General features: G+C 35.4%; 1 protein-coding gene across 1 annotated transcript in view; it reads right to left on the bottom strand.

The window, feature by feature from the left end:
• Positions 1-24,971, bottom strand: part of LOC132909914 (uncharacterized) — a 115,997-nt gene extending 91,026 nt beyond the window's left edge. Inside the window, exon 1 of the mRNA XM_060965142.1 lies at positions 20,215-24,971. The gene's annotated coding sequence lies outside the window, so the exon portion shown is untranslated. The remainder of the gene's footprint in view (positions 1-20,214) is intronic.
• Between the last annotated feature and the right edge of the window lie 2,733 nt (positions 24,972-27,704).

The raw sequence follows: 27,704 nt of genomic DNA, 5'->3' as shown, positions 1-27,704 counted from the left end.
AATGAAATTTCTGACATAGAAAATATAAAAGGAATTTGTTTTATCAGATAATTTTGTTTGTAACTAATTTTATAATTCTATAATTTTTAAAATTCGAATTAATTACGATAATTTGATTAATTTTCCATTGATTCGGTCAAGGAGAATTCTTCTGAGAAATCTTCCAATGCAGTATAATTTCTTTTAACAATTAACCAAGGCTTCTTGGTGATTATAAAGTCGTAACTAATTAAATGAATATTTCGATAAGAAAATATATATAAAAATAAATTTAATAAGCTTAATTCTGAATACAACTAGCATCCATATGGAAACACAATTATAAAAATAAGCAAAGGAAGTAAAATATTAGAACTTTGGCGATAAATTTACTCCATTTCAAACATACAAGGATCGCGTTAAAATTACATACATCTAATAGTTGCTTCTAAGTAAATATTAACTGCAACGTAAAACCTGTTAAGGCTATATTAAGGTAAAAAGTGCAAACAACAGCCGGGTAAAATTAGTATAGCCATTGGAACGTATTAAATTACTATAAGCTTAACACTCAAGTGGTATTATTTGTTCATTGATGACGATGGCAATTCATTCGTATTAGAATCGGGTTACATAATACGTAACTTAATATGTATATTTAATTTTAGGTTCGAACGAAAAATTAAATGAAATAAAAATATTTATTTTAAGATATAAAGATATAAGATTATAAAAAGATAAAGTTATGTCACAATTAAACTGACTCGTTATGTTCAATCTGCTGCTACGGCTCAAAGATATCGATTACTTAAAGACATATATTTCTATTTGCAAAGATAAGTCAGCAAAGTTAAATAATAATGTAACATTAGATGGTATATCAAATTCCAAATGCAAAGATATTCTCATGGGAATCATTCATTCCCTGTAAAATAAAATTTTATCAATTACCATATTACAATAAGTGGACACTAGGATCAAGTTCAAATTATACAGAATTAAATATCGATCCAATATTAAATCAACTGAGATCTCATTTCAATGATATTCTCTTGAAAGCCATTCATACCCTACAAAAAAAAATTTTCCAATTACCACTACTGCGATAAATCGATAGAATGGAAATCAAACTATGCAGAATTAAATAATAATCCGATGTCAAATTAATCCAGATCGAACTTATTATTACCATGTTATACTCGTGAAAATCATCAATTAATCATAAAACAGAATCTTACCAATTACCCTATCGCTGTAAATTGATAAAATCGAAGTTGAATTATACAAAATCGTCTAATAGTTCTGTATTACAATATACAAATCATTAATTTTCTATCAAATAAAATTTTACCAAATAACGTACCGCTACAAATCAATAGAATCGTAGTGAAATTATGCAAAACCAAATAATCCAATATTCGATTAAACAACATCGAAATTTAAATAAAATTATAGAAAATAATAAAATACAATTTTACCAATATTAAATCAATCAAAATCTGAAATTCAACGATATTCTCGCGAAAACCATTTACTTTCCGTAAAGTAAAATTCTAATAATTATCCCACCGCTATATAAATTAGTGGAATCGAGTTTGAATTACGCAAAACTAATTTCGGTCGTATCGAACAGAGAATAGCCGGCGAACAAGCGGCGGGTGAGGTCTGTATCATGATCGAGCCACAATCGACGCAATTATCACGGCTGCGCAAAAAGCTGGCCGCAATGGCGAGGTCGTTTATAGTGCATGACGAACGACAATAACGATTCCGTGATAGAGTCGCCAGAAGTTTTCCGGCCGCGGCTGTAAAACTCTTTCGTTTCCTGTTCGACATCGAATCGAACCGTCGCGCGCCACTCTTTTGCCTTTCTTTACTCCACCCTGTATTTTCTTTTCTTCCCTGCCCCTTTCTTTTTTCTCGTTGACTTGTCCAAATGATTTCGTCACGATTCCCTACCGCGATAAACCGAAACGAAATGGTTCACGTTACGATATCGATGCCGTGCAAGCGTTGCGAGGATTATCGTCGTGAATCGACAAAAAACACAATGAGCGAAGAAAATGCATCGTCTCGCCTTGCCAACTCGGAAAACTTATCGCGCTTAATAGGCAGACGTAAAAGAAGTTTTCTAAGAAGCGTAAAACGAGATATCTCTAAAGTAGAACGTATTTCAGCGATTTATTTACGTGAATTATTTTAGGGAATTATTACGCGATTTATTTTAGGGCATTGATTCCGATCGATTAATTAAAAATGCCAAGGTGGTTTCATATTTCGTTAATTAACTTGAAACTTTTTATATTATCTACTATTAAATAAATTCACCGGACGTATAGTAGTTTTAATGTAATTTGTTTTAAAAATGAAACGGAAATATTGATGATTCTTTTTAAGTGTATAAAAAACGATTCAAAGATACCAATTAAGTATAGAAAAAATCACTTAAAACGATAAATACCGAAGCAGGATAGAAATATTTAATATAGAATTAATATAATTTTGTTTCCCAGGAAGCTTTTAGAATTACTTTAAAATTTGTTTATAATACTAGTGGAATACGAGAAAAATAAATTATGTTTGCTTCTTGCTTGAAGGAACAATTTTAAACGTCTCCGAACCACGTGTTATGCATTCCGTGCATTCTTAACCAGCCCTCTTTCATGTGCGATTCCATCAATTCGCAAATTCCATGAAATCATCTACATAACGATATTTCAATTAATAAAGTATAAGAAATTTGTTACTTTGGATATAATTAATATATCAGAAATAAAATTAAATTGAAAAACATTAAAAAGAGTATTGAAAATAGAAAAAAAATCATGAAACGAAAAGTTCGAAATAAAACGCGCAATATCAAAATTTAAACGATCAGTCAGCCTAAAATAAAATATCACTTTACATTAAAATCTATTTCAGTATTAACTTGATCGCACCTGAAAACAGTTTTCGAATCAAACCTTCCCATAAAAAATTCTTGACTTTCGACACAGAGAGAAGTACTTCACAAAATAATACATTTTTCAATCATCGATATTAACACCATCAAAAAAAAAAAAAAAAAAATGAACTAAAGTAAATCCAAATAAACACCAAGTACAATAAAAATCATTACCGATATCATAAACCAAAAATCCAAAAAAATGAAGGAAGGCTCGAAGTTGTTTCCACAAAATTCAATAGATCCAATTTCTATGCAATTTTTCGTCGCGTGTATTTGTAAACGATACTCAATCTTCATTGCATATAAAAAAATAACTATACGATTCTAACGAAATATAATTTTTCAACGAGGAAGCGACGTGTTCAACGTGTACCTGTCCAAGGTAAAACGATCGCGTGAACGAAATGAAGAACGACGCACGGGCCGAACGCGGCACACGAACTGAACACGAAAAACCGACTGGACCCCCTCGTGAAACTTCGGTACCGGTCGCCTGGTGTCGTTTCAGCGTATGCAGCGTTCCATTCGGTTCCGCTCGGTTCCGTTCAGTTCCACGGAAACCACGATACTGATGAGCATCGAGCTTCTCCTGCGCGCTTCCCTCTTTTTCGCCCCCATTAATATACTCTCTCTTTACCTACGTTTCTCCCCTCGATTCGACCACGTCTTCTTTGACCTTGTTTTTTCCCTTCTTTCTTTTCCTTCCGTATTAAATTTTTTTTTATTTCTTTTCTATTATAAAAATAAAATTATATATAAAATAAAAATAATATATATATATATATATATATATATATATATATAATATATATAAATAATTATATATAAATAAAACTATAAAATTTCTTTTTAAATTCTTGCGTGCGTAGCTGTTATTTGGAATAATCCTTTTAATAAATTTCAGCTTTTTAAATATTTCTTAGTGACTTTTTAGAACAATTTTGCTGAAGATTTTATGAATTTTTTTCCATGTTTGTCTAGCATAGCTGAAATTCTTCTTTCATTTGTGAGTTATGCGCGAGCGTTTCGCCGTTTAATCGAATTTGACGCGAGGAATTTTGTACTGGAATATTTGTCTTTTTTGATATTTTTCTTCTTAATTTCATACTCTGAAATTTACTCTACGGATGTATTTCCTTTTCTTAGTTTACCGTCTCAGTGTCTATTTAATTACTCGGTTAGTCTTTGTTTCCTTAAAAGAGTTTCTCCTCGCGACATGCTTTAATTTACAATAGAATAAATTTCTTTTGTTCTTCCTTTAATTTTTTGTAACAAAAGAACGCGATCCGTTATTTGTTTTCAATGTTTTACGATCAAATTATTCTTTCCACTATAATCCATTTTACCTTCTACCGCAAGCTTTCAACCACATTTTCAATATTCTCCCCTTGTCTGTTTCCCCTTGTAATTCTTAATTCCAATCCACTCTCTACTTCATTTACAAAATCTTACCCTAAAGCTTTCTCTCTATATTACACCCTTACTTCATCATCAATATCATCTTACCGCAGAATACCTCATCTATCTCATCGATCTATCTCTACGTTCTTTTCCTTTTTTGATACTGTACCACACAATTGTCACCCCTATTAAACACTAGCAAACATAATCTAACAAACCTAAACACCTCCATCTCCTCTTCATCCCTCCAATTTCCTCTTTACCACAATCTTACAAAGAAACATTTCCCTAACCAACTTCTAACTATTAGTACCATCAAGCGTAATCCAACTAACCAATTTAAACACCTGGTTTCCTTCTTCGTCCCTCCAATTTTCCCTGTACCACGACATTCTCTTTTAGCGACATTCTCCGAACCAATCACTAACCATTATTACTACCAAGCATAATTCAACTAACCAATCTAGCTACCTCGTTTTCTTTCTCGTCCCTCCAATTTCCTCTTTATCACAATTTTACAAAACGACATTCCCAACGAACCTCTGACCGTTATTACGAATATAACTTCATCATGCTGTATTCTCGTCGTATTCACGAATTACTCGACCTTACCCCGACTCTTTCCTTTTTTTTTCCCCCTCGTTTCGTTTCTCTCACCTGTCTTCACTCCGTCTCTTCCTCTCTTCCCTCCATCGGTTTCCTGTTTCGCACGACTTTCGGCTGCCAACGACTGACCGAGACTACCAAGCCACCGCGCGAGCAAGCGTGTCCGCGGGGGTGGCCGTTTGCCGCGACTGCGCCCCTTTTTTCGCCACGACCACCCCCTCCAGCTACCCTCTCGGGCATCGCAGCTCGTACGCGACAACACCGTACACATTCTCCGAACGGGACTAATTTCCTCGTGTTTTTTTTTCCCTCCTCGACCGTACGGTAATTTGTCGCGTCGTTGCTGTTGCGAAATTGTTTGCAATCGACCGCCCCTTGGTAGACGCTTCTCCGCTTTCCTCCGGTAAAGAAAAAAAAAAAAAAAAAAAAGGAAGCCTCAGGAGTGTTGGAATAACTCGATGATGGATGATCTTTTGGTTTGGATTAGCACAATTTTCAGTTTTACCCTGGAATTTCGTTCGAGTTTGACTCGTGTTTGTTTGTAGGATTTGCGTTGACGTTTGCTGTTGGAGGTAGTGTTAGAAGATTCGTAGTGTAGTTTGTGTTGTTTTTCACCGCCTCCTGGTGGACACGAGGACACTCTTTTCTGGAAAAAAAGCGAGAGTTCGGGATGTTTTGAAATAATACGACGATGGATCTTTTGACTTGGGTTAGAGTATTTTCGGCTTTATTCTCGACCTTTATGAGAGTTCGGCTCGTATCTGTTTGAAGGGCTTTGTATTTAACTTTGTTGAAGCATTAGTCGGTTTATAGCATTGTTTGAATTGGTGCTGAGTATTAGCGGTGTAATTAGGAATGGGAATGATATTTATAAGATCATAAGGTTAAGAATTCTAAGAAAAATAAGTAGAAGACAAACAGAATATACGATATATAATCACGAAAATAAATAGAAATGTCAAGTATCATAATATTCAAGGAACGAATTAGACTCTACTTAAGAATTTCGTGGAGAAGAGCAAAGACTGGAAAATCTCCCCATTTCATAGAAACGGTCTCCGTGTGTTTTATAATATCTCGTTGAAAGAATGGCTTGATAATTTTTATGAAAACGACGCAGGTAAATTAATCTAGAGAGGAAAAAGAAGTCACGCAGAAAGGTAGTCGCTGTGTTAGAACATTAATCGTCTATACTGTGTGAATACCTGAAGAAAATGGCGAAATTTTTAAACGACAAAGGCACGTTATTTCGTAATTACCAATGATATCTACATAAGCTTTATTTAAGATTCAAATTTATCACCGTCCACTAAAGTCATTTGACACCTTTTTCCGGAAAGCTCTAAATAAATTATCCAACTCTATCACACTGCTTTTATCAACTTAGATTCTTTTTGTTCGTTTCGTTATTCATATTTTCTCTACTGTACGATTATTTATAGAATAATATGACGAGCCAAAATCTCAGTGATATAAGTCAAGATTCTAGTCACGTATCTGAACTCTTAAAAATAGTATCCTCTTAGCTTCATAATTAAGTAAGTTATAATTTTATCTTTTTTCGCAATACGAGGTAATATAGCGAATTTTTATAAGGATAAACGAGGAACGTTGTTTTATTTTCATTCCATGTAATATTATCAAAATACTAATATTTTCTTAAAATTAGAAATTCTCGAATCTCTCATCGTTAGATAGCAAAAAGAACATACGTGGAAAACGTAAATCATCAACACAAGTTTCTAAGAGTAGCTTATAATATGATACAAATACTAACGTTACCTATAAAATTCCAATAAACCAATTTTTCAACTCAGTTGTTCAAACTTTGCCCAATGGAATATCAAAAAATCTCTCTTTATTTTTATTCCGATTTCTTCTTCTTCTTCTTAGAAAAACAAAACTTCCAAATGATTTATATAAAAATTACCATAATATTACCATAATAAAAATTCTTTGTCTCATTATTTACCAAACCAGTGCTTCCTCGCCCGTGGCAAAAATACTCTAACGACCACAAAACGATAAAGAACGACGAACGTAGAACAACGAAGTAGCAAACACGGTTGCCATAAAAATTCAACGAACGCCATTTGCATATTGCGAAAATTCTACTTCGGTGTTAGATGGAATCCGTGTTCGTCGAAAAACGAATCATGCAGGTACGTGGTTTGGCCAACCGGAGAATCGCTAGAAATTGAAATGAGCGCGAAGAAAAGAAACGGGCAATTCGGGTCGAGAAAACTGGAACGTCCACGTTCCGCCCACGCGTCTCTATCCGCGATCGATAGTAACACGTCGCTCGGACTACACCGTTGGCATAATCAATACGGACTGATATATCTGTAATAGGAGCGAAAGACAGCCGGCTAGCAAATGGTAACAAAAAAAAAGCCGAGGGGGAGAAGAGAAATAGCGATGATAGATCGTTGACGGACGAGCACACGATATAACTTGTCGTTCGAGGAAGGGCTGACTAGCCGCAAAAATTGCGTGCATCCTGGGACAATGCTTATTTATGTTGTTTTCCCTCGTATGGTTGCTTGTACGATTCTTTTTCCCGTTGCTTTATTTGAATAGAAGGTAGTTTTATAAGGCGTACGTGATATTTTCAACTGTGATCGTAGATTTCTCGAATTGATTCTTCTTTAGTCTTTTCGATACGGAAATGGTAAAAATAGCAAAGGATTTATATTGCGTTTGGTAGATAAAAGATAAGATATGTAGAGCACGTGAATTGTGATTGAGATTGAGCGGCATTAAATTAATAAAAATACACGCTGTAGTAAATATAGCGAGTAATAGAAAATTACGAATACGATGAATCCAATAAACAAAGTAACATACGCGCGGAATTATTAAATTGTAATTGAATTTTTAAAAAAGATTGCAAAGATGATAGGAATACCAACTGAACCAATTAGATTCGATAGAATTACTTTAATCAAATAAATGTTCGAACTTTCGCGTGTTTGTAATATTAACGTGAAAGTTTAAGGTTTATAATGAATGGAAAATATCAATGTTACAATAAATCTTCAGATATCACGTAGTTTATTTTTTCAATTACGATACATTCCGATGTTACGTGGATAAACGCGATTAATAAATTCAATTCGAATTGGTTTTAATTAAGCTTTCAACAAAACGTAATTAGAGCATCACTTTTACGAGTACATCAAAATTTCTATAATTCGTAGAAGAATTCTACAATAATTATTTATCTTATCTTTGATTCGTTGTACCTATAGTATGGAGGAAATTTAATTAAAATTAATTACTTCATCTCATTACAAGCACCGAAAGAGCGGTAAATTTGTTCATTTCCAAAGCCTATAAACTCCAATTTCCTTTCAGAAAATATTCAGTTTTGTTCGTACGTTTGCATAGCACTTTATTGCGAGTGAACGTTAAAAATGTAAAAGTTCAAGTTTCCAAGCAACCATCGACTGACGATAAGTTTTACCGACTACAGGTAGATTCATAAGTAGCTTCGTGTTTCTTATAATGAATGTCGATTGTCTCTCATCTATGTATTTATGTCTTTGTAAAATATTATAAAAGTAATATCATAAACGAGACTGATTATGAACTTCGTAAGTAACGAATAAGTATTTTCTCGTAAAATATTATCGACTTATCCTTCACCACGCCTTTAATACCAAAATCGATATGTGTCAAAGGGAAAAAATAAAACACAAAAGTTATCAATTACATCTTTTAAATTAAGATGTAACATTAATTTGTGTACATTAATTTTCAAACAAAATAAAGATTTGAACGACTAATAGTTAATAACAAATTCCCTTTAAACGTTATACTAATTAAATATGAACTATATAAATATATAATTAGAATTTTGTGTCATGGAAATTAAACGAAACATTGAAAGAACATCGATGAACCTGTATATCATCATCAATATAATTAATGTAATTACGTGTTGTGAATTTTCCAACAAAATTCCGTTTTATCCGCAACTTGAACATTATATACAGAATAAATTAATTCATATCATATTGTTTATTATATTGTTAATATTAACTTTTCTATTCATATCTTAATATAATCATATTGTAACGATTTATATTATTATATAAATAAACATTATGTACTAATGCAAAATGTAAATACTACCGAATAAAATACATTTGATTTGAATGTAATTCTACATGATAGCACAAAAGTACTAGCTAGATGCAATAAAGAAAACTAGGAAATTTAAATTGTCTCTCAAATCTAGAAAATAGTACTCGATACATCATTATTTCTTTACATCTCTACTAAAGTATCAATGATTTTAACGAGTATCAACGATTTTAATGAGTATAAATGAGTATAAATGAGTATAAACGAGTAGTACTTATATTGCCACGTTATAATTAATAATACCATCAATCTTCTAACTAACTATTAGACCTATCTACCTACTGTAATTACGTAGAAACATCAGTGAAAGTACAGTAAGCTCATCTCCAAATTACATCATTAGTCTGTAATCTCATTTGAACGCGGCACATGATTTCTCTTCTCTGAGGCATCATCGAACGAGACACAAAGAGAAGAAGAATTACTAAATAGTCATAACAATTTATTTCGTCTCAATCTCATGTCAAAGAGTATTGCGCTAATTGAGAAGTTCAAGATAGTAAAGGATGCAAGTTCAAAAAATAATAAAAAACGAACCACTTCGTAAACAAAAATTCCATGCAGAATGTAACAAAAAGAAGAAGAATACATTTGTTTAAATATCATTAATATTTTACCCTTAGGGTATAGTATAAGTTACGTACAAATAAATACGTGTAATTAATTTTATACATTGTTTTTACCACTTATTTTTCCTTTTCCTTTCTTTATAGATCCTAAAGATTATAGCGTTCGAGTGATAAGTGGATTGTTTCTTGTATTCGTACGATTCATCATTTGAACTCATCAATTACGTAGTACAGAGAATATTCGTGTTAGAATAATTAGACCTAACTAATGACAAGCGTGGCTTACTTATTAATCCAATTTCATGGCTGTCAATTTAGCTTTGTTTAAACAAGACAAAGAACGCCGGAATATCACGTGCAGATACTATTGCAATCAGTCGCAAGTTGTTATTGTATAGCACGTATTCGCGTATGCACGCGTGGAATAATCGCTAACCAACTTGCGTGCCTTTACAATGTAACAGCCTTATGTATTCATAAAGTGCATCAATTATTCATCAGGCTTGGAGCTGAATGGGCCACGAGAAGAAAATCACTAAATTTCCTTGCTTTCTCAGGCTTACTTGTTAGCTATATTTAAAGAAATGCGAGACGCGGGATGATCCATCGTCGATTATGTAACTTTTTTGCAATTATTACAAGCTCAATTACGATGTTGGAACACGGAAGAGGTGTACGGATCTGATGAATAACGCGAAAGCAAGCAAATATAGATACTTATACGCAGGTATACACACGCGTAACAACTTACGCGTATAAATCCGATCGCAACGCGTTCCGTATTACGAGAGAATTAGAACACGTCGACAGATCTGCAATTATAGAAAGTATCTAATTATAGAAACGTTAAATGGTAGAAAAGTATCAAAGTATCTAAGTTCTTCGTGATACGACGTTCGTTTTCAAGTATTTTGTTGGGAAAGAATCGATCAAGGAATAGCTTTCTTTGCTCGATGAAGATATTAATTACTAATTTATTAGTAAGGGAAACAAGTCGTTTAGGAAGAATTTATGAAGCTACTTAAAGAAGTTTTTGAAATAAACGCTACACATATCGCTTTATAATACGTTAATTCTCTGAAGATAAAACATCTTCCCATTCTTCCCAATTTTTTCTTAACATGAATTTTTTAAACAAATTCATAGAATAGGCCAGGTAGTTGAGAAACAGACCAAAATATGTCATCGATAAAAGTTAGAAATAAAATCTGCAACTTCTGTCTTGTCTTGCAGTGATCAATTAAACGAAAACTTTGAATAGCAAGTTTTGAAGGATTTTTTATTGACAATTCTGTTAAAACTAGAACTATCGAAGTAGTCAAAATCGATGGTTGCCTTCCATAAGATCGGTTTTATAAATTTACAACGATCCATTTTGGGGCAGTTGAGTGATGTACTTTAAAATACTTGTATTATATATATATTTCTTTGTACACCGTACATTTTAATTTGTTGCTTTTACACTCCACGAATTATATACTTTATATATTTTTAAAATCTTACACTGTAATAGTTCCAGTGTTGAGAATCCAATTGTCCTGTTCGCAACGACCAAACACAAGACAGCGAAGCACAAAGGGAATCACATTCTGTTATCTACTAAGCCCTGCAACAGATCAAACAACTCGCATTCTCTCAGCGGAATTAAATCGAATCAAGAATAAAGGGTAAGGAAGAGACGGAGCGTTGATTTACTCGGTTCTCTTGGTGGCAACAGAGACTTTATCTTTATCGTTGGTTCGCACGGTCTGTAACGGTGCTGAATTCCCTTGGGATCAGTCGTCGTAGCACAAGTGTAGGATGCAAATTCGCCCGACGAACCCTTGGAATTCGACGACGCTTCCGCTGTTTTGATCGCGGTTCACCGAGAGTTCACAGCTACGATCACGTCGCATTTACATCTGAATAAGAGCGAAAAGAAGCAAGTGAACGCGCTTTCAATTCGCGTGTATTCCGAATTCTATTTGAAAATAAGGTAGAGCATAGGTGAATTTGCTGCTGATTGAGTGGCAAGTTGGATGCGATTTTGATCACGTATTTCAAGATGAGGTTACGGGGTTGTCGCGTTTAAAGAAAGATGGTTTCTGGAGAGCAAATTTGGAATATTTGTGCGTGTTAAATATGTAAAAGATACGTAGTATTTAAAGTACGTGTATGTAAGAGTGCAAAATATGTCAAAGGCTAGAATAAAGAGATAACAATAAGAAGACGTATTGAGATTCTCAAACCGTTCGTGATAAATTAAAACTTACTTACAAAAGTAAAATAGATATTTAATGATAATTTAACACAGATTTTAAGTATTTTCGCGTGTACTATAAAATATATGAAATATTTAATTTGCGATAGAATATTTAACGATAGATATTTAACGATATCATTGCAATTATTCTGATATTCTATGGTCTGTTTCTTCATAAGCTGTTTCTTCGAACTTACAATTTGCAGGTAAAATATAATGTTTATCTACTTATACGTATGATATATATATTTAAAAATCATAAACGTTCGATTAGATTAATTAATTATTCTTGATATCGGCTAACCTTCAGAGGAAAAACATTACGAAAGAAAAAGCAACGCATTGATCTTCCTATCCCGGTGTTTGCACACAGTCATATTGATCAATCGTCTTCCATATCTAAACAGATATGCGGAGCTTGCGAAATTTCTTTACACAGAATTGCAATAGGTACAGGGACGCACTTGAAATTTCTTTATGTACCTACATATAAGTACACTCGATGGAAAGTAAGCGAGACAACTAAGGTGGTATTTTGTAAACGTAATTTTATCGACACGAATCGACACACTTAGAAGAATTATCTATTTCACGCTCTCACAAGCATTTTTCAATCGTTTCTAAATCAACAGAATGTCATGTTATATGAAATGTCGATTTTCTAAATCATTTTTTTTCAACAACTATTTTTATCTTTTTATTTGAAACTGACAATTTTCTCTTTCAAAGATGATTTTAATTTTTTCACATTTTTATATTAAACAAACGCATTTTTCGTAACTCGTTGAAGATCAGATATTTCGTACGTTACAGCTTGACATTTCTTCATATTTTATATATATATATTACTGTTTCAATAGTTCAAATATCTTCCATTTTAACGCTGAGACTACCAGAGTAATAGAAGCGAGCAATCATTCGTAATTTTTCATAATTTTATAGATTTACAGCGATGCATTTTGAAAGATTCGAGCAATCTTCTATTAAATTTCTAGATAAATTCATTTATTTGTCTTTTCCTTGCATTATATGTTCTATTACAACTACATACATATTTTGTATATCTTTTTACATATATTTTCTTTTCGCAAATTACCTTCAGGTATCATTTTCCATATACGCGGAAATTTTCATGTTAAGTTTCTCTTTCATATAAATTTGATACCTACGTGCTTCGATCATTAGCAATCCTGCTACTAAACTGTGTCTAAAATGTTATGCAATCAGCCAGAAACAAACGCCAAAGGATATTGCTCGAGAAAAGGAAAAGGAAATTAGCATATACGATTCAAAGATAGGATGCAAATCCATCACCGATCGATCGTTCCTCCACGATCGACGTGTTCTACATTTAAATACGCATAAAGATCGAATCGATTACGAAATTGTCGCACGTGGAATAGCAGAAAATCACTGCGTGCTCGTGCAACGACGTTCAGAAAAATTTGCAACGGGAGTAGGAAAAAGACAGCAGACAAACCAAAGACATGAAAGTGTATTTGCATAACGAGCCACTGATAAATCAATCTATTGGCGAAGAAAGGAATTGCGAAGTGAAGCGTCGACAGGAATAAACAAGCGTGCAATGTGAAACGTGATTTCGTTTCGAGGCTCGTTTCGATCATTTCTGCGGAGGTTTCATGTTAATTGACGGTGAGATCGTTGACTGAGTATTCAACGAACGGACGTAAATGGGGAGAAAAGTATCGGCTAGAGCGAAACGGTAACGTCACGAGGTACCGTTATGTACATTATTCGTAATATTAGATTGATATTCGTTTGATACGATAGTGGCGTTTAAGATGAACGATACTTTGTAATAGCATCGTGGAAATCTGGCAGATACAATGACGAAGAAAGATATCGGTGAACCAACCTTCAAATTTCCCCATTTGTCCTAAAGAATATAATTTTTTTACTTACATAATCTTTTTGAACCAACTTCTTCAAATTTCCTTCATTTGTCTTAAAGAATATGATTTTTTTACCTACATAATTCTTTTGAACCAACTTCTTCAAATTTCCTTCATTTGTTTTAAAGAATATGATTTTTTTACCTACATAATTTTTTTGAACCAACTTCTTCAAATTTCCTTCATTTGTCTTAAAGAATATGATTTTTTTACCTACATAATTCTTTTGAACCAACTTCTTCAAATTTCCTTCATTTGTCTTAAAGAATATGATTTTTTTACCTACATAATCCTTTTGAACCAACTTCTTCAAATTTCCTTCATTTGTCTTAAAGAATATGATTTTTTTACCTACATAATCCTTTTGAACCAACTTCTTCAAATTTCCTTCATTTGCCTTAAAGAATATGATTTTTTTACTTACATAATCTTTTTGAACCAACTTCTTCAAATTTCCTTCATTTGTCTTAAAGAATATGATTTTTTAGCTACATAATCTTTTTGAACCAACTTCTTCAAATTTCCTTCATTTGTCTTAAAGAATATGATTTTTTAACCTACATAATCCTTTTGAACCAACTTCTTCAAATTTCCTTCATTTGTCTTAAAGAATATGATTTTTTTACCTACATAATCCTTTTGAACCAACTTCTTCAAATTTCCTTCATTTGTCTTAAAGAATATGATTTTTTTACCTACATAATCATTTTGAACCAACTTCTTCAAATTTCCTTCATTTGTCTTAAAGAATATGATTTTTTTACCTACATAATCATTTTGAACCAACTTCTTCAAATTTCCTTCATTTGTCTTAAATAATATGATTTTTTTACTTACATAATCTTTTTGTAAAGTATGATTCTCCAATAATAAGGTTCAAACAAGAGTAAAAATCGTTTACGATATTTAAACGATATTTATCGTAGATCTAAAAACAGCATAGTTACGATAGTTTTAATTCTTGAAACATTATGTAGAAACTTTAGAGCCATTATTTCTTTGATTCTATATTAATCCCAAAATGTATTCAGAATCGATTCTTGCATCGATTTTACAGTGATGTAAATCTTACGCTCGTCGTTTTTTTAACTCTCTTCTATTATCCATTTTTATTGCCCACTCTTATCGCGCAGTTGTTTAATAATATGAATTACGATACCTTGTCTGAGCTTTAGACTCGAAGAACAGATTTTACGAAACGATCGTATGTTTTATCAATCTATACTAAGGTTTACGGTAGTTGCTCGGTACACGTGTGAGTACGATTAGCTCGTAACAAACATCGTAAGCTGCTGAACGTAACTTTTCTTCTCGTAAGGGGAAGAGATTCGACCACAAGCGGTTAACAAATAAATGACGAGGCTCGTATTCGATGCGTAGTCGGAGATTTCTCCGATCGAGTCGAGGTGAGCGCGAGCTGAAACTTTTCAACGAAGAGCAAAACGTTTCCGCGTTGCACGTCTCTCTACGGCAGATGCGTGCGAAAGGAACAACTGAACGCGAAAGTTCGCGTTTTATGACCGTGGCATTACGCCGGCGGCAGCCCGGTTGAAACGTTAACGATCGAAACGTTTTCCTGTCTAAGCGACGATGATTCGACGAGTTTCGTAATCCGAGGGTGAAATGCTCCAGCCACGCACACCATCATTCTCGAGAAAAGTTGAGAAACGTTTGAAACGCGTTCGATTACACTACGTTGGATACAAGTCGAGTTTCTGCCACTCATACAATCTCAAGTAAATCTTAAAATCTTTCGAACTTCCAATTTTTTGAACGTTTAATTCGACAAGTCACATTAGGATCCCGAGATCCTCCAATTAACTTTGTCAAATCCATCAAAATGAATGAACTGTATAAACAAAAGATATTAAACGCAGTGCAGAAATTCCAATTCCTTTCTATCATTAACAACTACACGATAAATTCCAATAAAATCTTACAAAATCAAACGTCGTAAAAACCGTCAAACTTCTCACATTCGATCTAAAATCTTACACGTATTTCATAAAATAGGAATAGAAAGGGAAAGAAGGAATATCTTTTTGTCTCGAGCTCTCCAAAGTGAACTTCGAAACTTCGCCGTTCAATTTCCCGAAAGTATGCCTATCTACATATCATTGCACAAAAGCACAGACCTCTGTATAAAAAGGTACAACGCACCTATCAAGAACAGCTCATATTCGCTATAGAGTATCCCAGAGATCAGGGAGAAGACGTACGATCGCATCTTGGTAGAGTCTGGAAAAAACTATCGCGTGCGTTTTAGCCAGCTCGGTGGACGACTCGACTTGCGTTCCTGGACGTTTCGCTTCTTCCTTGTCCGCGCAGAGGCGGCTAGAAAAAGCAAAGTGACGCGCAAGGCAGCGAGATGTATCTTGGGCAAACGCCACCACAAATCACCGCGATCGTTTCGCGAGAACGAGCGGAACCGAGTCCCTCTGGACGTCTTCTTCTTCTTCTTCTTCTTCTTCTTCTTCTTCTTCTTCTTCGACAACGAGGGGGGAAAAGAAATAGCCGGAAAAAGAGGGGAAAGTCTGGCGTGGAAAGGCTCGCGAGCACCATTTTCTCGCCTTCGACCAAGAAGCTTAATTGCGCGGATACCGTTTTAACGAAGTTGCGGGGAGAAGTTAATAAACTCTGGCTGAGCAATCAACGCTCATCCATCAGTTATATCGCGCCGTGTAAAACCTTATTGGCGAGTCGTGTTATGGTATACTATATATGCTCGGTGCCTTACTGTCTGCTGTCGTTTACCACAGAGAAACACTCGTTCAAATACTTGAACGCTTTCACCGTAGAACCTGTCGTACGTCCGAGAAATACAAACTATCAAGACTTGTAATTACTACGACGAACAATTGGGTATCCTTCTTTTAAAATTTACTGTACAATCCACTGTCAGATCTACGTCTTAAACGTAAATATGCGCTATATATATATATATATATACTTATCAAATATCGTCTCCTATACAGGGTGCGCCGTTAGAATTCGGACAGAATTCAATTTGTAGTTCCCACCATATTAGAATTCAGATGTTTGTGCTGATTGACTCTGAAGTTAGTTAAATATGTCAATAAGTCTTCTATAACCTCAAAATGACAGAACTCGTTAAGCAAAACCCGGAATACGATAGAAGAGCGGCGATTATAGAAAGTCTTCGCGCCGGGTGGATGCCAAAGTGAATCGGAGGAACGACCGTTGGCTGGCCCACAATCTCGAAGATGTTCCTGTTGTGGGCAAAACCAAATTTCCAGCAAGTGTTCACGTTTTGAGCGTTGTCTCAAGTGAGGGCGACGTCATGCCTCCGCACTTCTTCCAAAAAGGCGAAAGAATCACAAAGGAGGTTTATTTGGAGGTCCTGAAGACAGTAATAAAGCCGTGGATGGAAATTACGGCTTCTGGAAGGCCGTATTTATTTCAACAAGATGGCGCACCTGCTCACACAAGTCATCTTGTTCAAAATTGGCTCTCTGACAATGTGGACATGTTTTGGTCGAAAGATTTCTGGCCTCCTAACAGTCCCGACCTAAACCCATTGGACTATTACGTGTGGGGCGTTATCGAGAGACAAACTAATAAATGCAGGCACCCCAACGTCAACTCCCTACGAGCTGCTATCGAGTCAGAATTCGCGACAATTAAACGCGACCAGTTGAAGTCAGCGTGCTCGCGCTTTAGAGCAAGAATAGAGCAGGTCATAGAGGCAGAGGGTGGTTACATAGAATAAAAGTTCTCAGCAAGGACCCTTTAAATGAGATATAACAACATTTTCATGTGTTTTTGTGTATTGACTTAAATAAACAACTTTCTGCACAAAACTTCTTTTGTCCGGATTCTAACGGCGCACCCTGTATATATATATATAGGAGACGATATTTGATAAGTTTTGTTAACATCGTTATTTTTGAATCGACGGTGAAAGGGTTAAAAGTTGTTTAAATGACACGAAAGTTAAAAGAAGGCAAATATGGGAACGAAGATGAATCGCGTTTCTCGATGAAAGTCTCAAAACTATGACTCGCAAAGTTGAAGACCTGTATGGCTGGAATTTTCTAATCTGAAATTGAATTGAAGTTGAAACTGGATTCGGACAAACAGGTATTGACGAAAGTAATACGAAACAAATCTTTGGAATTCCTTTGTAGCTTCGATAGTATAAGTTGATCCAAGTTCTTTTAAAAGATTACATTAATATTTTGTCGTGTAAAAAGTCATTTTCATGGCATATCTCTCGTCCATAAATTCAGATACGTATACTGCTGTAGCTCTACAATTTTGAAACAATTTGTACAACGTATATATTAACAACGTTAACGAACAGAATTCGTGCAAACGTAAATAGAATTAGAAAAGATCATCGCACGAAGACATCGATCCTTAATCAGTCAATTTCGCGATTAAATGTTGTAAGAAACGAGTAGCTATGGAAGAACTTTTGAACGACCGTGTACATCCGATTCTTCTGCCGGCGAAACCACAAACAACACCATTCACGATACCTCTCCACTTGAAACCGATCCAGACCACGATGCTCGCAATCGAGGTCATACTCGTCCATAAAAATGGACGCGTTCTCGCGCCACTCCCCTGATTGTTAATCGAAGACGCGATCGAACTACGAAAAACAGAGAAACAAGTGGGCACGTTGGCTTAATTGCCGAGTTAATCTTCGAACAAACCACGGCATGCTGGAACAGTCGATCAACGACAAGAGGTTTTTTATTTTCACGAGGGGTATCGATAATCTTGCACTTCCTACGACGCTGATTACGTTCCTTTCTTCGTTTTCGTTCGCCAGAATGGCGCCGCTCTTCCAACGATTCGCTACGATTCTCTGAATCCTTGTCGTATATCTCGATCGACTTGCAGCGTGCTTATTAACCTTTTTTAATCACCGATCATTCGTTAAATATCGACGAGAGCGCGAAAGGAGAGACGTAATTCTTAAGACGATTCTTCTGTATCCATTAATCGCTGTAGTACCCGTTTCATGATCGTAAAGACAAATTCGTATAAATTCTTATAGCTACGACCTTCCACTTTTTAATCTAATTCTTTTAATTAATAAATCTTAATAAAAAAAGATCTATCACTATATAAGTGATACGATAATATTTGTATTTCTGTCCGCTTTGAATTCCGCACGAGTTCAGAATATCTTCGTAATAAAAATTGAGAATTTCATCGAAACAAAACTGCTAAATCGGTTTTACAAATTATCGCGTAATAATAGAATCTCGTAGTCATAATCGAGTAACAATATCTCGAAATTGTATTTCCTGATAAAAGCAGCTGCAGTGCTTGCGAAAAGCCTCGGCTCTGATAATGTGATTGTACCAAGGAAATAGCTTGAAAGTACTTGAATATGCAAAGTATGAAATTTTCTTATATTCTCAAGTCTACTCTGCATATCATACTTTAACGTTAAATAACACGACCTAAAGACCTGCCCGATTTAACGATATAATAATCTACGTTTTGTTAAAAATGTATTTAAAAAATATACGTCCCAGAACTCTACTTAATCCTGTTGTTTTCTTCTGGTCCGTATGACACACAGTATTATATTTTTATAGATACTATTAAATAAAATAATTACTAAATATTCAATTTATTGAATATATAATATTCAATTTATTGAATATATAATATTAAATATATATTGAATATATAATATTAAATATATATTAAATATATAAATATTTATATAAATATTCGTCTATTCTGCGTATCATACTTTAACGTTAAATAACACGACCTAAAGTCCTGCCCGATTTAACGATATAATAATCTACGTTTTGTTAAAAATGTATTTAAAAAATATACGTCCCAGAACTCTACTTAATCCTGTTGTTTTCCTCTGGTCCGTATGACACACAGTATTATATTTTTATAGATACTATTAAATTAAATAATTACTAAATATTCAATTTATTGAATATATAATATTAAATATATATTGAATATATAATATTAAATATATATTAAATATATAAATATTTATATAAATATTCGTCTATTCTGCGTATCATACTTTAACGTTAAATAACATGACCTAAAGTCCTGCCCGATTTAACGATATAATAATTTACGTTTTGTTAAAAATGTATTTAAAAAATATACGTCCCAGAACTCTACTTAATCCTATTGTTTTCTTCTGGTCCGTATGACACACAGTATTATATTTTTATAGATACTATTAAATTAAATAATTACTAAATATTCAATTTGATATCCAATATTATTTCACTACTTTCTCTGTACACTCCACACATTTTACGAATAAAACGTTCGAAAAAAGAAGTAAGAAGAGCAGAACGATTAATGATCGAAGCAACAGCCCTAATAAATTCTCCGTAACTGCGCAAAATCACCAAAGATCTCAAGGATCCGCAGATTACTCACCACTTTGCAGTTTCTCCAATCCCAACTGCTTCCCACTTCCTCCAATTCCACGTTTCACTTCACAATTCACCTGCCATCGGAAGATTCACCTCCTGTATTTATTATTCTCACTTTCCAACCCCGAGCAACGTTCTCGCTATATTTCGTTGCGCTCGGTCCAGCACGGATTGTCCTAACGAAAGCAGAATCGGTGAATAGAGACGCGCGATTAATCAAGCAGAACCCGCGTGCTTTTATCGTGTCCCTCGTGCGGAACTTTATCGTCGCGTTGCAGAGATAATGCCGGGCCGTCTGCACGCCGACACGCTCACAGCGTCCCCGAAGCCCGACGCGCGTTAAATCGTGTAGAAATCCAGGTTGGATGTGCACCGGCCTGAAGCCGCAGAACTCGCGTCCCTGACCTGCTCAACCGGTGGCCTCGATGAATCACGCGACCGGTAGATCTTCGGCAAGACAATCGACGAAAGTTCTCAGTCGGTTGCAGGGTCAGGGCACTCACTTTCGATTATAGCCAAACGCTTTGTTTCTAATTAATTAAGCAGATTATTTCGTTGGATTTGGTTAGCAGATTGACCTTCTTTAACGTGGATCGATAGCCAGTTTCGTCGGTGTTCCGTTATTGGCTTTCTTGCTTCTCTAAGGTTTGCAAGCTTCTTATAGCTGGGTTCTAGGAACTCAAACAGGGCACTCACATTCGATCGTAGTTGAACACTTTGCTTTTAGTTGGTCAAGAAGAGTATTACGTTGGATCAGAGTGCTAGATCGATCTTCTAACGCGATTCCATAGTCAATTCCTGCACTGTACTCGCCTTTTTTGCCTATGAAACTTATATACGATTTGCAAGCTTCTTATAGGTTGGTTCTGGCGATGTTCTGTGAGACGCTGTAAGCTTTCGTTCGTTGGTTTCGTAAAGTTTGTATAATTGTGCACGCGGACGTTCGTGAACTCTTGTAGTTCACCTTTTGTAGATTTTGTAGAATCGTGCGAAGGTTTTTAATCTCGCTTGTATTGTTCACTCGTAGCAGTAGATTTTGCAAACTTTCGCGAACATTTCCTAGATCGTGCAACTCTTTAAGAATTTTCTATAGCTTTCGCATAGTCTCTTTAACTTGATATTCTTGTTGCTTTCTCAGAATAACGTAGGCTTCCTCGATTTGCTTCTTCTTCGACTTAAACGTAATTCTCTGGCAGTTTCTACTACACTTTTATAGATTTTCATACGTTTTAAGACTTTCTTAATTTACTTTTGGAGCTTTTGTAGAGTACTACAATTTACTTTCGTAACCTTTGAAACATTTTACGACAATAAACTGCATACTTTTCTTGCTTGCTCCCTTAATCTTTTACAGATTACAGTAAGCTTCCTCAACTTATCTCTATAGCTTTTGTGAAATTCTCTGAGAATCGTTAGCACGCTTCTGTACCTTTCGTAAAGTTCCATAAACTTCCTCAACTTGCTTACCTAGCTTTTGCAAAGTACTACGAAGTTTTCGTAATTCACCGCTGTAGCGTTAACAAAGTTCTCCAAACTTCCACTTTTCTGTCTTTCTTTCGTCGATCTATTAAATCTTTGATCTTTCTTCACCTTCTACTTTCTTCTTTCTTTCTTCTATTGCGAAAAAAAATGTACAATCTTTACAAGCTACCCTTGCATTTAGTATAATTGTCTTGCGCTTAAATCAATGACCTGTACGCACACTCGCTTTCAATGAAGTTTTAATTTTAACGAATTACTTTTAATTAGAGAAACTCGTTTGTTTCGAAAAGTAATAATTGAACACGTAACTTGTGAAAATTTGCAAATTCTATTTCGAAAAATTTGTTTGCACAAACAACGAGAATATTATACAAATTAAGGAGAATCCTTCGGTGGGAAAAGTGAGTTAGCAAATTAGAAAAATTTATAATTGATTGCGATAATTGTACGCGGGTAGAAAGTATGTATAACGAAGCTGTATTTAATCCTGATTACAACGGAGTATACTTTTACGAAGTCTTAAAATTCCTTCCTTTATTATCTTCAATAATCTCGAGTTTCTTATTTTACGAGAAAGCTCGTGGTATTCCTTGGGAACAATAAATTCGTGGCCTTCGAGTTTAATCTTCAACGATGTTGCAGCCCTTAATTCCAGAAGTTGTTCGAGTTCGTTAGACTCGATTGAAGTGGAAGTTTCGCGATTGCGGTTTAACTTCCCGATACGATATTTCACTCGATTTTATTACACTTTTGATCAACGAACTGCTCTTTTGATTCGATCTTTGATTAATGGAAGAAATATCTTTCTACTAACAATGTTGCGATTGGAATCTTATTTCCATTGTGAAAAGCTTCGCTTCGTACTGTACGATATCCATTGAATAAAATGATCCGAAGAAAGGAAACGTTTCGTCGAAGCACGATCACTGAAATAAGGATTTCTGATTTTAAAAAACAATAAATATTATATCGAAACGACGATTCTCTATCGGTTCATGAAGATTTAATTCAATCCCGCAGCTTTAAATCGAACCCGTTGTTGCTATATTTTTCTACAAATCGACTCCTCTTTATCGTATCAACGATATATTATTCGTTATCTTCGAAATGTCAATACGGCTTATTATCAGGTTGCGTCTGAATAGGCTTCGAACAAACTAAGCCGGTGATTTATTCCACGATTTTACACTACGATCCTCGATACGACACTTTTCAAACCGGTTTTCTCGCCTGGTTATCTCAATTCCCTCGCTAACCTAATTCTTTCTTTTCTACTCTAATGATCGCCGTATCTTTTCGATAAAAAAAAAAAAAAAACGAAGAAAAATCACTTTATGAATCATCGAACTATTATCGATTAATTTACTTTTCATTTAGAACATTTCCCGATCTCGATTTCCTAATCCCAAGACCAAAACACTTTGCTCGACCTCGTAGGAAAAAGTTATCGACTGATCTGAAGCTATTTTTCATTCAGAATATTTTTTTCATTTTTCAAGAGTACAAAACACTTCGCTTCTCACGGAGAAAAAAGTTATCGATCGCTAAAATTTCCCAAGCTCCGGTTTAAGACACTTTATTCGTCGTCGCTACGACAAAAGAAATAATTACCGATCAATCACGCTAAAATTCCTTCCTACGATGCACTGTGAAACTTCACGGCGAACGATTTAACCTTTCACTGCACGTGTTCGTCCAAACTTGGTCTCCGCCAAATTTCCATCCTTAGAAGCCGCGATACTTGGATTATCACCCGGCAACTTGCCAATCTAATCCTTCTGTGGTACCAGGCCTCGTTTTCCTCTCGATCGGACAGCAAGAGACGAGAAACTCTCGTGCCAGAAGATAGAACTCTCGATCTCGAGTTCCTCGGACTTCCTCTCGAGAGGAAGTTAACCAACAGTCCCGTGGCGTAGCTCTATCTAGATCAGCAACCTGTTGATCAGTCCTTTCGACGACTCCCTTCGTTGCACGAGTCTTAACGAACAGATAGCCGATCGAAAGTTTGCAATTTATTTAGAGCCAGATCTCGTCGAACATTGATCGGCTATTTGAATTTCCGATCGATTTTCTCGCGGTTAGGTCTTTGTGCACGAGATTCGTGACGATACTGTTGTCGTGAAACGATAGACTAGTCAATAGTCGTTGGAATTACGCTTTCGAGGCTGCTTCAACTGGAAACGGATTCGTCGAGGCGTCCAAACTTGGCCATCCAACTTCTAGATGTCCAAGTTGGACTCTGCGGCGTTGAATCGGCTACTGGGTCTTCCTAGAAAGTGCTAGGTACTCCTTGATCGGAGGCAAAGACGCGTTATGATCGATGGAACATTTGTCTCGTTGCATTAAACGCAATTGTTTCTTAATTGTACAAAGGTATCGTAATTGGATTTGCTTCCTATCTGTTCTTCTCTGATAACGTAACGGTTGACCGTGAAGATTTTTTAATGTTCGCAGATAATATAGAAAGACTGTTTTAAAAGTACTTTGTTAGCTTCGTTGAAAGTAAGAAACTTTCTAAGCTTCTCGTACCGTTTCTTCCTGTTACTGATTCCGCAGATTGTTTCATTCGACAATTTTACACGCGTAGGAAAGTTCTGCCGAATTCTCGGGCGATCGCCGAGTCTTCGCGACCGATAGTTCTCTTCTCTTACGAAGAAGAATCCCTTAGAAATCCTATTCAACCCTGCAAGCACGATTGATGTCTCTACCCACTTCGTCGCAGTATCAACCACGCTCCTAAACACCAAACAACCCCCCAGAAACACACTTCTCGACTTCTGCTTACCTCGTAATAACAACGATCACACATACACGCACAACGGGAGTCCTTCGATCTTTGCAATTTTATCCAGACTTTTGCCAGAGTACAAATTTCCAGCGACGATCCTCCAACGATTGCAATTTGATTTTTCGATCTGTTTGCTATCGACGAGTCTCGTGGATTATCGCGATATCCTCCGAAGGGAGGATCGAGGATAGATCAAAACATCGCGTTGCTGGCGCGAACGAGGATCGAGTCGACGTAGAAGCGCGCAGACCGCGCGTTTTCGAACATGTTTCCCGGCGAAGTTCGATCGATTGGGGGCCGCGATATCGCTCGATCGGTAAGAACGGCGGCCGAGGGTTTGGCGACGAGCCGGAAGCGGCGGCGCAACCAAAATGGCGGAAGGTCAGGGTTCGCGCGGTAGATACGGACAGGGCACGCGACAACGAGACCGATCGGAAACGTGTCGAAGGATAAAACCGAGCGCACGGCGCAGGTAAGAGAGGTTTTCGAGCAACTACGAGCCGGTCAGAAGGCGGCGTGTCTTTCTCCCCTGCATCGTGCATCAACTCGCCGGAGAGAGGGAAATGGCGAAACGATGGTAGGAGGTAGAGTGTAGTGCAAAAAGCACGCGGGGAGGGGAGACGTAGGTGAACGCGATAGATCTCTGTTCTCCGGGAATCGGCATCAGGATCCCGATTATAGATCGGATTAAGTACAGTACGTACTCGTACGCGACGATCAAAAAGACGTTGTCGTCTGTATAATGCGATCAAAGGATTGCAGCTACCTTCCAATATATCGCGATCAAAAAAATTCCGATCACTGTCGTATAACGCGAGCAAAAAAGTTGACCTCGTGTCACGCGATCAAGAAATTGCAATTGACCTCGTTCCATATTTCCACGCTTTTCTTTTTTTTTCATGAATTTTTGAACGAAAATCCTAGTGATCGTGCCCGTATATTGGGAATACTCTCCCCCTTCGTAAGATTTATAGTAATATTTCGTGTTCAGTATAACGCGTCAAATACTTTGTAACTTGAAAAATAAACTGTGATCTACATTTTCGTGATGTTTCTTTGCCTAGCTTGATGTCTGGGGGCGCCCCTACGAATATCGCCCACATATTCTTTAACCCCCATGTTTGTTTCAAATTATCGGTGCAACACTTATCTGTAATTGGTGCAATGTTAATGTGGAGAGTAAAAAAGAAAGTGTTACGTTTAAAAAGATATTTGTTGTTAGTAAGATATCGGAAATAATAGCAAACGATATGAAAAATATTTCATTCTGAATGGTATCGTAAGATCACGCATACGCGCTATTAAAATTATTTCTTCGAATGGAATTTCAAACATCCATCAACTGTTACGTCTTTATTAAGTATTACGCTTCTCGCAATTTTAAACGTCCATCACCTGTTACGTCTTTATATTAAGTATTATATTTTTCGCAACAGGTATTACATAATCGAGATGATGCGTTAATAAATTTAATTGCCGGTTAATTTGAAAGTCACTGAGAAGAGAGCGGAGATATAACGGAGATTGAACGAAGATACATTTTTTTTAAATAATACTATATGTACTAAAGCCACGCTCTATTTCCATGATACTGTTTCGTCTGGAAATTGCTCGTCTGAACCGATTCTGAAAATGGAAATCGTTAATTATCTGCGCGCTGCTAAAACGGTTAAAGAACATCACGATGTTGAAAGCTTGACTTACAGGCCGGTTTTTACAGTTACGTTTATGAAAATATATACGTCTGGAATAGTAAACTGTGAATGCTTGAATTTCAATAGACCGGACGAAACTTAACGATTATCTGACAACACCGATTTAAAGAATATTATTTAAAGTGAAAATAAAATCTCCAATGTTAGGAATTTTTAATAAAAAATGATTCAAGTAATTGCTTAGTTTTTAAAATATCACTTCTTAGCTGGCAACTCCAAACAACTACTGACCTAACTGAACTAACTTTCGTACTCTTCTTTTTACGATTGTTAAAGTCACGCACGAGTCTAGCAAAATTGATGTTCGCTCTTTCTCAGATAAAAACATAGTTATACGTATTACATCACTTTAATTACGGCTAAACCTCTTGGGGAAAAAACTAATCAACTTTAGTTTTATAAAATTTTCAATTTCATTACTCAGTTGGATAATTACTGTTCGACTTCTAGAAAAATAATAAAACAAATAACTTTGGACAAAATGACAAATGACAAAACTTACTTCTATGATTGTAGTTATCTCAAGAACATAATTATTTATATTAATCTTAAATCGTAGAGCAAATTATAAATGCAATAATGTTTGTAATATCCCTATTTTTGTCTTCTGTGTAATTTATGGAGTTGATTAAAGGTATAACTTTAGAACAGTTCAATTATGTAGCATACTTCTTGTAAAATGTAGTTTTAATAACATTGTAGCGAGCACCAAGTAGATTTCGCATAAAACTTGGTCGGCTCGAAACAAACTAGACAAATAATAATCTTATCGTCCGGAATTACTGTTTTATCAAGTAATCGATGTTTCACAGATTTCATAATCGAAGAAACATGTTCAAAAAATTGTACAATTTATAAAATAGTATCAATCGTAATCTCCGTATTACGATAATCCCAACAACTATTTGTTGACTAGAATTTTATAATCAATCTTCTGATATAGAAAATTGAACGTATTTTTGTGTTTCGAGTAAAACTTCACTAAGAAATCTGTTACTTAATTTCGTATTAGGACAAGGAGATTAGAACTCTACAAAGTTTATCGAAAAATCTCTTTAAAGATCGCTTTTAAAATTATCTTCGTGTTAATTTTCTGAAGGATTCGATATAACTCTGTGAAGCATCGATTCGTAACGTTCACATGCTTGCTGTTGTAGAACCAATGTTCTACAAAGGAAGAAACATTTCAAAGACGATGCATTCGAGACGCAATTTTACGCACAGCTGACTTTGCTAACCCTTTGCTGTCAGTTGGTTCCTGCCTAAAGCAACAGGTGGTCGTCGGTGCCACGTGTCGATCCTGGAAACAACCTGCAATTTTGCATTTTGCAACCGTAGAATCTAATCAAACCAGCTACAACGATTTGAATAACGTAACATATAACCATCGACGTTAATTATTCGGGTAAAATTAGGCAAAGATTCAACTATAAATTTTTATGAATATATCGGATGTAGTGAAAGATTCCGCTATAAATTAGATTTAGCTGCATTTTTAGAAGGCTGGAA

The sequence above is a fragment of the Bombus pascuorum genome, chromosome 8 (assembly GCF_905332965.1).
Source record: "Bombus pascuorum chromosome 8, iyBomPasc1.1, whole genome shotgun sequence".
NCBI lineage: Eukaryota > Metazoa > Arthropoda > Insecta > Hymenoptera > Apidae > Bombus > Bombus pascuorum.
The sequence above is the reverse complement of the archived record's forward strand: the minus strand, read 5'-3'. Positions and strand labels throughout refer to the sequence as shown.